General features: G+C 41.8%; 1 long non-coding RNA gene across 1 annotated transcript; it reads left to right on the forward strand.

The window, feature by feature from the left end:
- The first annotated feature begins 9,392 nt into the window (after nt 1–9,392).
- Nucleotides 9,393–13,636, forward strand: LOC140518338 (uncharacterized). The gene is made up of 2 exons (XR_011971905.1): nt 9,393–9,529; nt 12,345–13,636. It is a non-coding gene; the product is annotated as an uncharacterized lncRNA (long non-coding RNA).
- Nucleotides 13,637–14,353: the final 717 nt, after the last annotated feature.

Below are 14,353 nucleotides of genomic sequence, written 5' to 3' on the forward strand. Positions count from 1 at the left end.
CAAAAAATTCTCTGCCAGAACAAAGAATAGTTTACCTGTCAGATCTATGAAGAAGGGAAGAATTTATGATCGAACAAGAGATAGAGAAAATCATGAAATGCAAAATGGATAATTTTGATTAAATCAAATTAAAAAGGGTTTTCACAAACAAAACCAATGCAACCAAGATTAGAAAGAAAGCAGAAAGCTGGGAAACAAATTTTCCAGCCAGTGTTTCTGATAAAAGCCTCATTTCTGAAATATATAGAGAACTGAGTCAAATTTACAAGAAAACAACTTATTCCCCAACTGATAAATGGTAAAAGGATAGGAACAGGCAGTTTTCAGAGAAAGAATTAAAACTACTTCTAGTCATATGAAAAATCATCTAAATCATTATTGATTCGAGAAATTAAAATCAAAACAACTCCGAGGTGCCACATCACACCTCTCAGATTGACTAACATCACAAAACAGGAAAATGATAAAAAGTTGAAGAAGATGTGGGAACATCGAAACACCGATGTTTTGTTGGCAGAGTTGTGAACTGATCCAACCATTCTGGAGAACAATTTGGAACTATGCCCAAAGAGCTATAAAACTGTATACCCTTTAATCCAGCAATGCCACTTCTAGGTCTGTATCCCAAAGAGATCATAAAAATGGGAAAAGGACCCATTTATAGCAGCTCTTTTTGGGGTGGCCAAGAACTGTAAATCAAGGGCATGCCCATCAATTAAACAATGGCTCAACAAGTTGTGATATATGAATATAATGAAATGCTACTGTTCCATAGGAAATGATAAGCAGTTGGATTTCAGAAAAATCTGAAACAACTTACATGAACTGATGCTGAGGGAAGTGAGCAGAACCAGGAGAACATTATACTCAGTAACAGAAACATTGTGCCAAGATTAACCATGATGGACTGAGTTCTCATCAATAGAATGATCCAAGATAATTCCAAAAGACTCATGATGGAAAAGGCTAACCACATCCAGAGAAAGAACTATGGAGTCGTGATGCAAATTGAAGTAGACTATTTTCACTTTTTTTGGTTTTTTTTCTTTCTTGTGTTTTTTTTCCCTTTTGTTCTGATTCTTCGTTCACAACACGACTAATGTGGAAATATGTTTAACACGATTGTACGTGTATAACCTATATCAGTTTGCTTGCTGTCTTGGGGAGAAGGGAGGGAAGGGGAGAGAAAAATCTGGAACTCAAAATTTTACAAAAATGAATGTTGAAAACTATCTTTACGTGTAATTGGAAAAATAAAATAAAAAGGGGGAGTAGGGCCATTAAACCTTATATAAGCTTCCTTTGGGGTCACATTTGACTTAGTTTTAAAATGTATTGTTAGCTTTGTTTTATTGTATTTGTTTTATCATATTGTATTTTTAGTTATTATGTTCAGTATTTCCCAGTTACCTTTTAATCTGATTTGGGCTGCATTTGGGAGTGCTGTAGGCCATATATTTGAAACCTCTGATTTAGAGTACTGAGGGCTTCCAACACATCCACATGATCACATAGCCAGTATGTGTCAAAGGTAGAACTAGAACCCGGGTCACTTGGGCTAGCTCTGTATTCACTACACCATGAAAACCTTAAATCATCATGTCAATATTAGCCTATTTGTTATCATTAAAAAACAAAAGAAAAGAAATTCTCTGCCACCCCCAAGGAGACACATTCTCAGATTATGAAGGCAGTTAGCCACTGTCGACAGAATGAAAGCTGTCTTTTGTGAAAAGGTAGATGCCCCAGTATGCAAATGCCACCCTCCAATCCCATGTCAGGCCTTCAGAAATGGTGGTAAAAATCACGCTATGTACCGAGTCTCAGAACCTGTAAGTGAGCTGGCAGGTGTGCGCTGAAGTCTGTGCAGTGGACTTAATTCAGCTTTAGTGGCACCCCTCCCCATGACTCATTCCAGGGGAGATAAGGATATTGGTGATCATGATAGAGGCAGGTTAAGCCTGGGAAACCTCCAAGGTATGGTAGACAAATGGGGGCAGGGAAGAGGAAAGAGTTACATGGAAAACGACTGTCCACATCTCTCCTTGGAATCCTGTCACGCAAGCAAGATGTTCTTAATATCTAACCCTTTTCTCTGTTGCTACACTCTGAGCCCATTTCCCCCAAGTCCAGACCCTTCTAGCCCTAACTTTCCAAATAGGGTAGGAATGAATTTAAAGGTACAAAGAGAGCTAGAAACCCTTCCTCCCCAAATGCCCAAGGCGGATGAGTTGTAGCCTCCCAGACCCCTCTGAGGCTGTATCCACCTTTGAGTTCTGCCTGATCTAAGGGGCATCAGAGTGTAGTGGAGAGCACACTTGGGTTTGGGTCCTTTAAAGTGAGTGTGCTGCAGTAGACGATTTCTAGGTTTTCTCGCAACTCTAGATCTATGAAACTATGCCTGTCATTCACTTTAAAAAAGCAAGAGAAGGAATAATGTCGTGTATGTGCAGCACACACACATGCAAATAACTGTAATGTTTTGCTGTCTGTCCTCAGTTCAGTCTAAGTATTTGTTAGGCACATAATGCCAGACAAACTATGGACACAGGTCTGGTAGCTCAGGTAGCTCTTTAAAACTAGAGGTTATAACAGTGTAAGTGCATCCGTCAGTAGAGGGGAGTTTCCACATGACTAGTTCCCCACACTGATAAAATCAAAAGGTGTATGTGTGTATGTATATATAGCAGATGCCATATATGTGGTATGGGTATATATATATATATATATATATATACACATATATATATGATACACATATGGCAGATATATATTTTTGTATATGTATGTATACACATATATAAATGGTAGGAGTATATAGGTATAAATGTTTGTATATGAGTATGTATGTATATAGGTATAAGTATTCATGTAAATAGTATCTTATCAGTTGAGTGTGATATGATTTGCATATTCTTAATAAATCAACTTTAATCTCCCATCCAAGAAAGCACTACTTATGTATCTTATCCTTGTACCTAGGGAAACTGATGTTTGGGAAGGGTGAGTAATGATAGTTTGTTTTCTGTTTGCGTTGTATGTAAATATACACATATCCATACACTAAAAAAAAAAACCTACCTGGGTTGTCAAGCTTTGATAAGATAAAGTATGTAAAATATTGGAAGTTTGGAAACTTTAAAGTGCTATGTTGATGTTAATTCTTATTACTTGAATCTTTTTCTTTCTCTAAGAAATTCTTGGTCCCCAGTTCCTTAGGGGAAAGAAAGAGAAACTGTGGTCCAGGTCCATAGCCGTAGGATCAGCTTGGTCTTTCTACTCCACCTTATCCCTCTACCGGCTATAAACTGCTAAATCTTGTCCGTTCTCCCCCAAGATCGTCCTTTCTCCTTCTCTCTATTCACCTCCACCACCCTAATTCGACCCCTCTTCTTTCCACTGAATTATTGCACGACCCTCCTAGTTGGATTTCCTGCCTCCAGTGTCTCCCTTTCTCAGTCCATCTTCCCCATAGCTGCCAAATGTATAGATTCCTAAAGCTCCGATTGGCCTGTGTCTCTTCTCTACTGAAGAAACCATAATGACTTCTTATTGCCTCTAGAATAAAATATATCCTCCTCTGGCACTTATAACCCTCCTTCTTCTGACTCCAGCTTATCTTTCCGGATTGATTTACTGTTCTAGCCAGACTGGCCAACCTTCTGTTCCCTGTAGATGACATTCTCTCTCTTGCTTCCCTACCTCTTCCTAGGCCTGGAATACTCTTCCTCCTCACTTCTGCCTCTGGGCATGCCTCGCTCCCATCGGGGGTCAGCCCTAGGGTTACCTCTTGGTAGAGACCCTTCTTGATTTCTCATTAGTTTAAATACTTTCCCTCTGCTGATGTTACATTGTATTTACTTGGCAAATACAGCATAGTATAAATAGTGGCTAGAAAGCCTGTCCCAGATTCAGGAAGTCTCACCTTTTAACACAATCTGGTGGGTGAGTTAATTAGCCTGTCAGCACCCCAGGCAATATCTCTAACACTATACGTTTCAAGATAGTTACCCATCTGGGTCAAGACAAGGGGTTTCCTCTCCAAGTATTCCCTGTGTCTATGAAATCACAGATCCTGACTAAAACTCAAATTTTATTTACTTGGAGTCATAAATCATGAGTTGGAAGAGCCCTCAGAGGCAATCCTCACAGTTCGATCCTCACAGAACATGTGAGTTTCTATCCTGCCAGAGACAATAGATGGGGGTTACCCTGAGCAAGTCACTTCACATCTCCCAGCCTTGTGTTGCAAACCTTAAAGTGATATGTAAGTGCTGGTTATTAATATTCTGTTATTAGTATTAACAGTTCAAGTGACTTGCCCAAGGTCATATCAGCAGTAATTGGCATATGTGGGACTTGAGCCCAAAGCCTCTAACTCAGCTCTCTTCCTTTTGTGGATTCTTCACAGCTCTGTGACGGCAGGGACTGGTTCATTTCCATCTGCATCCCCACCTCCTAGCACAGTGTCTGGCATTATGTGCCTAAGAAATACTTAGACCGAACTAAGGACAGACAGCAAAACATTATACTTATTTGCATGTGTGTGTGCACGCACATACACGACTTTATTCCTTCTCTTGCTTTGTTAAAGTGAATGACAGGCATAGTTTCATAGATCTAGAGTTGCAAGAAAACCTAGAAATCGTCTACTGCAGCACACTCACTTTAAAGATTAAACTGAAGCTCTGTTAGGTTAAATGACTTGCCCAAGGTCGCACAGGTACTAAGTGGGAGCATCGGGATTTGAACTCAGGTTCTGCGACTCCAAAGTTCAGTGTGCTTTGTCTTTATCAAGCTGCCTTTTGACTCCCTTCATTCAGAGCGAGAAAAGCCAACCCTAAAATCAAAGAGCTACTTTCCAAGGTGAGGGCAGAGGGCCCCAGGTGAATGGGGAAAATGCCCCAGTCATTTTCCCCCTGCCTCGGGGCTAGAATGGTGAGTGGATTCTCTCTGCCCACCCCCTGCATACAAAGTAATGGAAGGCTGTCTTCCAGTCACTTCCAATTCTCACTTTAATACAAAAGCTAAATTGGGAAGAAGAGTATCTTCACACTCCCAATTTAGCCCTGGAGAGAAATCCAGAAAGTCCTGATTGTTACCAGGGGAAGACAGAGGACTGGGGCTGAGATCCCAGCAGGAGGGCTGAAGCGGAGAGAAATCTAACTGGAATCAAAGGTAGGGTGGAGGGAAAGCCCTCGCAGCAGCAAACGAAAGCTGGCCCTCCACCAGCTGTGATATCAGGCATGGCGAAGCCTCTTATCCCTGGGCATTTCACTCCTTCCTTCACTCCTTCATGGCTGCGTGGCATCGCCTCATCCTCAGATGTGAGGAGTGCCGTCTAGACTGGGGTCCTCAGCCAGTGCTAATGTTCATATAATAAATAATAATAAATATTATTATTAATAAAATTAATATCAGGCTCAACTGAGAAGATACTATTTATATAAATACATATACCTATATACATACATACCCACATTAATATTAATAATAACAGGCCCGGCCCTCCCTCAGCACCTTGCCAGCTCTGTTCACAGCTCAGGGCAATGGCTTTCATCAGCTTGTTTCTATTGACTGTAGCTGATCGCCTCGCTTTCTCTCAATTTTGTAACTCTTTTTACTTCAGGCTGTTCCTCTTCATTGGAGTTGACTTCCTCCCTTATTAACTTTATATCTATCTATTTGATTATCTGGGCTAAAATTCTTCCTGCTTCCTGGGGTATGTGTCTCACTCTGTACTTCACCTCTCCTAACCTGTTGTCCTCCTTCGACACACTCTCCAGTCACTAACTACCCCGCCTCCCTGCCTCTCCAGATTATTGCCCCTACTCTGGATTAACATCTTTTCAAAATTGAAAATCAGTTCAATGTAATGCTGTCCTTAATCCCTCATCCAACCCACCCACCCCTACCTATTGCCCCTCATCCCTTTCCAGATCCCAGTTTTGGATTACTCCCATCACCCATCTTCTCAACTCCTATTCTCTTGCTGAGTACTGCTATAGATAGTCTCAAAGCTATGGTAACTGAGTCCAATACAAATTTATCTTACCTAATATCAACTGAGGGCAGCTTAGTGGTGCCACAGAGTACCAAGGTGTTAGGAAGATTCATTTTCCTGAGTTCAAATCTGACCTCAGACACTTACTAGCTGTGTGACCCTGGGCAAGTCACTTAACCCTGTTTGCCTCAGTTTCCTCCTCTATAAAATGAGTTGAAGAAAGAAATGGCAAAACACTCCAGAATCTCTGCCAAGAAAACCTCAAATGGGGTCACAGAGAGTGGGACACAACTGAAAAATGGCTGAACAACGCCACCATCCACTGAGGACTTACTGCTGCGCACCAGTCCTGCTCCTCGTTAGATTCTCTACTATCTCACCAAATCAGCTATTTCAAACTTCCTGTTATCTCCCCCCTCCCACTTATCAGAGGAATTTTATAATTCACCATATAAAAAATTTTTAAATGGAGGCCTTCAGTCACAAATCTCCTCCTTTCCTCAGTTCTACACCTCAGATCTCCTCAATATCAACCCCTATTCTCTTTTTCCTTTGCTCCTATCTTGGAGGAATTAGTGGTCTTCCTCCTTAGTAAAATCAAACCCTCTGATCATGTCCTTGATCTTTTCCTCCTGAAGCTTCTGTTTCCATTATCATCTCCACTAATTTTCTGCCTGTCCTTATCTATAGGCCCCTGCCATGGTGTTTGTAAACATGGAGATCTCAAAACTTTTCTTGACCCTCCTCTCTCTCTCAAGCTATCATCTCCTCCCCTTTCTCTCTCTCTCTCTCTCTCTCTCTCTCTCTCTCTCTCTCTCTCTCTCTCTCTCTCTCTGCCCCCTCCCCCTGCCCTCCGCCTCTCTCTTTTTTTCTTCCATTCACAACCAAACTTCGAGGGGAAAAAAACCAAACTGCTCACATTCCTTGCTTCTACTTCCTCACATCTCTCTTAGTTCTCTGGTTTCTGACCCCACCCCACCCAATGAAACTGCTCTCTCTGAGACCAGTAGTCTCTTAATTGCTAAATACAGTGACCTTATTTTGTCCTCATTTCTTTTGATCCTCCTTTGACATGGCTTTTCCTCCTGAATATTCTCTTCCCCTGGTTTTGGTGACCATCTATCTCTCTATTCTTTCCCTACATGACCATCCCTTCTCAGTCTCTTTTGTAGGATCAACCCTAATCCTCCCCTACTTCCCCCTCAAGTTGGCTTTTCTCTTCCTGGGGCTTCTTCTCTCTCCAGGAGAATGATCTAGTGAACTCACTCCTCTCTGAAGATGCCTCCCAAATCTATTTATCCAGCCTTTATCTCCCAAACTCCACTCCTTCATCTCTGCCTGTATGTCCCATAGGTATCTCAAACTCAAATCATCCAGAATAGAACTCTCTTTCCCCTTACTCTCACCCTTTCTTTTAAATTCTCTCTTTCTATTGAGGTGCCCTGAGCCTTTGAGTCACACAGACTTGGGACCTAAGAGTCATCCTAGAATCTTCATACTTCCTCACCCAAACATATTCAATCAGTTGCCAAGATTTGTTGATTCTAACTCTACAACATCATCAAATCAGTCCTTTCTTCTCTCATCCTTCTCCCTTCCTAACCCCAAAAGATTAGACTTTCACTGTTGTTGCTGAGTTGTTTCAGTCATGTCCAACTCTTCATGATGCCATTTGGGGTTTTCTTGGCAAAGATACTGAAGTAGTTTGCCATTTCCTTCTCTAGTTCATTTTACAGAGGTGGAAACTGAGGCAAACAAGTTAAGTGAGTTGACCAAGGTCACACAGCTAGTACATGTCTGAAGCCAGTGATTATAGTCATCACAGTCTTCCTGATTCTCAGGATTAAAGTCTCATGTTATGGTCTTATTATCATAGTCTCCGTGATTCCAAGTCCAGTGCTCTATCCACTTTGCCACCTTCACCCAAGGCCCTCGTCACCCTCCACTAAACCACTGCATCCAGTGTCTCCCCTTTCTAATCCATCCTCCCCACAAGTGTTAAATCAATCCCACTCAAGCACAAATCTGACTGTCACTTCCCTGCTCAAAAAGATCAAGTGGCTTCCTACTGCCAGGATAGAAGGCAAACTTTCCTGGTGTTTATAGTCCTTCACAATATGGCTCCAAAACTAATTTTTCACATTATTCCTTCTCACACATTCTACAAGATGCCTTTCCTAATTTCCCTAGTTCTTAGTGTTTTCCACATATGCCCAAAATGCCTTGATGTGTCCCAGCTCACAGTGAGGAAATTCTTTCAAAAATCTAAACTAAATCCTCAGGATTTCAGCTTAAATCTGACCTTGTTTCCCTTTTGTTCTCCCTCATTTTATTTCCAAGACAAGCCCGTTCCCTTTTTATTTTGTCAGTGGTAACCTGCTATCACCACCTGGCACACAGTAAGCACTTAATAATTTCTTGTTGACTGATAACATCCTTTAAACATGGGTTGAGCCCCCACCAAGACACTTTCTTTTCCAAGATTACTCACCCATGTGCTTGACTATCAGTAATGCAGAGCACACATTTTGGAAATTCAAACTATTTGTAATTATTAGGTACTTGATTATATTTTCCTTCTTATGGAGCATAATCTTGAAAACAAAATATTCCTCTCTCTCTGTCTCTCCTTTTCTCTTTCTTGCCCCTACACCAAACATTGAGCTTGGTGCTTGACACCGGCTAAACTGACCTTTAAAATATTCAAAGCATTTTACTAAATATTCTATTTGATCCTCATAACACAATTGGGAGGTAAGTACTACAGGTATGCTAATCTTATTCTATAAATGAAAAAAAGTAAGAGTCAGAGAGGGTTAGTTTCTTTGTAAAGGTCACACACTGGTAAGTGATAGAGCTGAGATTCCAACCTAAGTCTCTCCAGCTTGTTTCAGGTCTGGCCCAGCATTCAACCTTCTCTTCAGTCATTTTCTCTGACTCAGCCCAGTACATGGATGCTTTGTGATTGTAGGAGGTTAAGGAGGGAATCTGATCCCCTCTAATTACAAAATTCTCACCTTTTCCTTTTCTAGTCATTTTATCGTATGGGAGGGAAACACCCTCTTGGGGTATTGAATTTTTGGATTTGACCAGCTGTCCAGGTTGACTGTGAATATGTCCCACAGTGTGTACTCTATGTGTGCCCCCCACAGAGCCCCCACCCCACTCAAGGCTGAATCAGTCCTTCCTATAATTCCCACACAACCTGAGTTAACCCATAGAAAGGCTAGAAACCAGAGCAGCTTGGCCTGGGAAGTGCAGAGGGTGGTGGGGAGGGAAACAGAAATAACATGCAGTTTCTATTCCTGCCTTTTTGGGGCTGGATTAAAACACCGCCTTTCTAATCTAAAGGCTGCTCTTTACTTCCTGGCCATCGGTGGGCTCTTATGTAACTCTCTCCTCCCTCTGCCTTCACAAGCAGCTTCCAGAGATTTCTGCAGTCAAGCTTTACAGCACACTCCAGAGGGAAACAGCAAAGAGAATCCTGGATTGTCCTTTGTGCCCAGAGCCCAGAGCTGGTGGCAGGTAGGAGAGGGCCAAGCAGAGGGGTCTGCCATCTGACAGGGCCTCTCCCTTAGGGTATTGAAAAAGGACTGGAAAATAAAAAATGAGCCAAGTGAATCTCAGGGGTCATGCCTCCTCCCCAGGGTAGAAGAACCCTTTCAGGTGACCTTGAGGGATCATGCCAATTATAAGATACCTGTAAACAAAAAGAGCTCTCCTTTCCTTAGACAAATCTGAGTAAGAGCAGACTTCACTATCTCCCAAGGTCACATGCCCTGACGTCTTGAAGTGAGGAAATTCTTTCAAAGAACTAAGCTAAAATCCCTGAGACTGCAGCTTAAATTTGACCTTGTTCTCCCTAAAAATACATTTTCTTTCCAAGAAAGAAAGCCTGTTCCCTTGTTCTTTGGTCAGTGGCAACCTACCATCATCACCTGGCACACAGTAGGCACTTAATAATTGCTTGTTGGCTAACAATGCCCTTTAAACATGGGTTGAACCCCCAGCTTTTCCAAGGTTACTCACCCATGTGCCTGTAGCCTGTTGCTGCAGCAGCTTGATTATCAGTAATGTAGAGCACACATTTTGGAAACCCGAAGGACCTCTGCACTGCCCCAAAATGGTCTAAAATCTTTTCTCTTTATAAATAACCTGAAATTTAGTATCAGTTCTGCCATTCACTCTCTGTGGTGTCAGGGAAGCCACAAGCACTCTAGGCCACAGTTTCCTCATTTCTAAAAGGCAAACAGGATAGACTTATTTCTATGGTCTCTTCCAACATCACATATGTTGTTCTGTCTAAGTTTGTTGTCTTTCCTATTTCTTTCTGTATCCCCCTGACTCCTCTTTTATAACCTCTCACGTTTATCCTCTGCCTACTGGTTGCCCCCATTTACCCCACTCCAGCCCTGGTTTTGCCCCAAATTCTCCCTCTCCATTCCCTCCTTCCTTCCCCAACCCCCCAATTCCTTCCCCACTTTTCTTTGGGGTTCCCAGCACAGAATGGGACTAGATTTGGGATCCTACTAACCTCCCATTTAAGGTCAAGTTCCTCAGTGTTTCCGGCTGGTGCCTGTCACCCTGTCAGCCATTGGAAAGTGTGACAACTACTCAAGTCGGAGACAGAAAGAATCACTTCCTGAGCCCCAGTCACAAAAATAAACCATGGGGCCCGAGCTGATGGGGAGCCATGCTGACGTAGTTGGGCGGAAGTTGTGATGGAAAAAGGGGGGTTTGTTTTCCTCCAAATGTCCCTTTCTCAGCTAAGGGCCTGGGGGAGGTCAAAGCATTGGTGAGGGCTGGGGATGGTTTTGACACTCTCTCTCTCTCTCTCTCTCTCTCTCTGACATTCCAGTGGAACCCAATCTGCCATGTCTCATTATATTATTTTGTTTTTCTTCCACAGGCCTGGTCAAAAGAATACACATCTTCAGTGAGATAGCTAATCCAAACTTGATTTAAAAAAATTCTCCCTTAATAATATTTTATTTTTTCCAATTGCATGTAAAGATAACTTTCAACATTCACTTTTATAAGATTTTGAGTTCTAATTTTTTCCCCTCCATCCTCTCCCCCTTCCCCAAGATGGCAAGCAATCTGATATAGGCCATACACATACAATCATATTAAACATATTTCCACATTAGTCATGTTATGAAAGAAGCAGAACAAAAGAGGAAAACCATGAGAAAGAAAAAAAAGAGAGTAAATAGTATGCTTCGATCTGCATTCAGACTCCACAGTTTTTTTCTCTGACTGTGGATAGCATTTTCCCTCATGAGTCCCTTGAAATTGTCTTAGATCCTTGCATTGTTGAAAAGAGCTAAGTCTATCAAAGTTGGTCATCACACAATGTTGCTGTTACTGTGTACAATGTTATCGATTATTTTTTTAAAGAATATTCTCAAATCCAACTCCACATGAGTTGCCAGAGACAAAGGTCCCCTGGCAGAAAGGTTGGGCTAGGAGAGGCAGCCGTTAGCTGAAAGACAGAAATAGTAGGGTCAAGGGGAGGGCACAAGATGGGGGGAAGCTTCCATATATGTAAATAGCCTTTCTTGCCCAAGAGAAATTGCTGGTGCCTAATCTATGCTTAGCTCTAAACTGCATCAGCTGGTTACAATGTTCAAATCCCTTTTTCTGGAACTCAGATGTCATACAATTATAGATTTTAGAAAGATCCATTTAGAAAAGACCTTAGTAGTCATCTTTATTTCATAGATGAGGAAACTGAGACCAAAAGTGGTTTAGTGACTTGACTCAAGTCATACAAGTAGTAAGTGGCAGAACTAGGATCTGAATTCAGGTTCTGTGACCCTAAATCCAAGGGTCTTTCTACAAAACTGATCAAGCTCCCCTATCCCCTCCTCACTCTATTTCAACAAATCCTTCACTTCATAGTTCCCATCGTTGTTGTCATTTTCAGTCATGCTCAGCTCTTCATTGGAATTTTCTTGGCAAAGATACTGGAGTGGTTCTCCATTTCCTTCTCCAGTTCATTTTACAGAGGAGAAAACTGAGGCAAACAGGGTTACGTGACTTGCCCAGGGTCACACAGCTAGTAAGTGTCTGAGGTCAGATTTGAACTCAAGGAAGATAAGTCTTCCTGACTCCAGACCTGGTACTCTATGCACTGCACCAACTAGCTGCTCTCTTATAGTTCCCAACATGCACCTATTATATTCCAACTAGATTAGTTTATTAATTAGTTCTTTAAACCTCAACTGTCACTTCTCATCCCAGTCCTTACACACACACACACACACACACACACACACACACACACACACACACACGAACATCTACTTATTTAAATCCAACTTTTTTTTATTTTAAGGCTCAAGTGGAATCATGGAATCATGTTAAGAGCTGGAAGAAGCTTTAGAGAAACAAGAAGTCTCATCATCTCATTATACAAATGAACACTGAAGACCTACTTCCTCCAGGAAGCCTCTCTTGAACATCCAGCCCTCCATGATCTCTGACTTCTTTGAACTTCTTACTTACTGTTTATAGTCCTTATATGACACTTACCTTTTGTATTGCAGGCAGCTAGATGGTACAGTGGATAGAGTCCCAGGCCTGGAGTCAAGAATACTCTTCTTCCTGAGTTCAAATCTTACTAGCTACGTGACCCTGGGCAAGTCACTTAACCCTGTTTGCCTCAATTTCCTTATCTATAAAATGAACTAGAGAAGAAATGGCAAACCACTCCAGTATCTTTGCTAAGAAAATCTGAAATGGGGTCATGAAACGTTGGACATGACTGAACAACAATTTCTATAGCTATCTGTTCATATATTTTGAAGTATCTTGAACTCTCTTGCAGACAACATCGTGCTGGTTGCCTTAAGCCCTGGGACACTGCAGGGTTTCCCAAATGAGATCCATAATCACTCAAGAATTTGGTTTAACTATCCACACAGGAAAAAACAAGTGGATGAGGAATGTCTGTTGTCCAGATGATTATTTAATTGGATGGACAACTCCATGGAGCTCATTCATTAGTATATATGGCCTGGCACTGTAAATGAATCATGAACTGACTTGATTCCAGAACTGAACAGAAGGGAGAGGTTGGGTTGCCTTTGGGAAACTGCACAGTTCTTCTAATGGCCCCAAACCTTTGTTTTTCCCTCAAAAGTTGGACACTGATATTCTTCTGGTGTTATCTACAATCTCAAAGGCAAGGGGGTAATGCATAATGGGCATGAGTAGGCAGCAGCAACATTACATACGAGGAACTGCAGTAGAGAAGTGAAAGGGTGTCATCAGAGAAACTTATGACTGGAAAAAAAGATGAATTGGTCATGTAGCAAGAGGAAAAGTTGGAGAGTGCACAGGCTTCACCGGTATTGAAGCAATTCAAGAAAACAAGAAGGCTCCCTACCTCGAGGGGTGGAAGCCCTGTGGTGAATTCAGGATTTACATGACCTGATCTAGACTATGAAAGAGTTGCTATGTGCATTACTGAAGGTAGTATCCACATTGATGAGATACAGCCCATTGGAGTTCTGGAGCACATTTTTTGAAGAGTCTCTCAGTTAGACTTTAAACTCCACAAGGGAGTGGTTCCTCATTCATCTGTACCCTCAGTGTATGTCAATAAATGCTTATTGTTGATGATAATGATGACGGATCCGAATTCTCAGACCAAGCTATCTCTGGGGCTTTCACAAGAACCCTGGAGAGGCACCAGAGTGCTATTTGCATAACGGCCTAAATGTCTGAGTATATTCTCCCTAAACAGGATTTCAGACCCTGGAGTTTCCAAGCTTCTATTCCCTAGACTATTTTTGATTGTTTGGACTCTGCCCTTGATTCTCACCCACTCAACCCACAAAGGAATGGGCTTCAGGGGCAACGTGGGATTTCATATAGATATTACAGAGAACTTTATGCCAGCCAAGTTATTACCTTTTGCCTCCTTAGAGAAAGGTTTTCAGGAAAAAAAAAAAAAAGAATCAACCACCTGTAATGCTTTAAGAGCAGACCACCAGGGGCCCAGAGGCTAGATGGCATGGCCTTGGGAGAGTCCTATCAGTTTCACAATAATCAAATATCACAATTTATTAACCCTTCTGGGGCCCACTAGTTGTAAGTATATCACACCTGTATGCTGGAAGGGGCAAATAGGGCAGATGTAGTTGGGGAGGAGTAGGTAAATTACTCTCTTGGGGTGGGTGGGGAGAGTTTAAGCCAGGATCCTTTTAAAATCTGGATAATAAAAAGCTTGCAAAGCTTAAAATTGCAGAGACTTTTGAGACACCTTGTATAAAATGGAGTTTCATTCCCAGGCTGATTAAAAGGAAGAGAAAAAACGCACAGAAAGAAAGTGGAGAAAAT

This window comes from Notamacropus eugenii, chromosome 1 (genome assembly GCF_028372415.1).
Source record: "Notamacropus eugenii isolate mMacEug1 chromosome 1, mMacEug1.pri_v2, whole genome shotgun sequence".
NCBI classification, from domain to species: Eukaryota; Metazoa; Chordata; class Mammalia; order Diprotodontia; family Macropodidae; genus Notamacropus; species Notamacropus eugenii.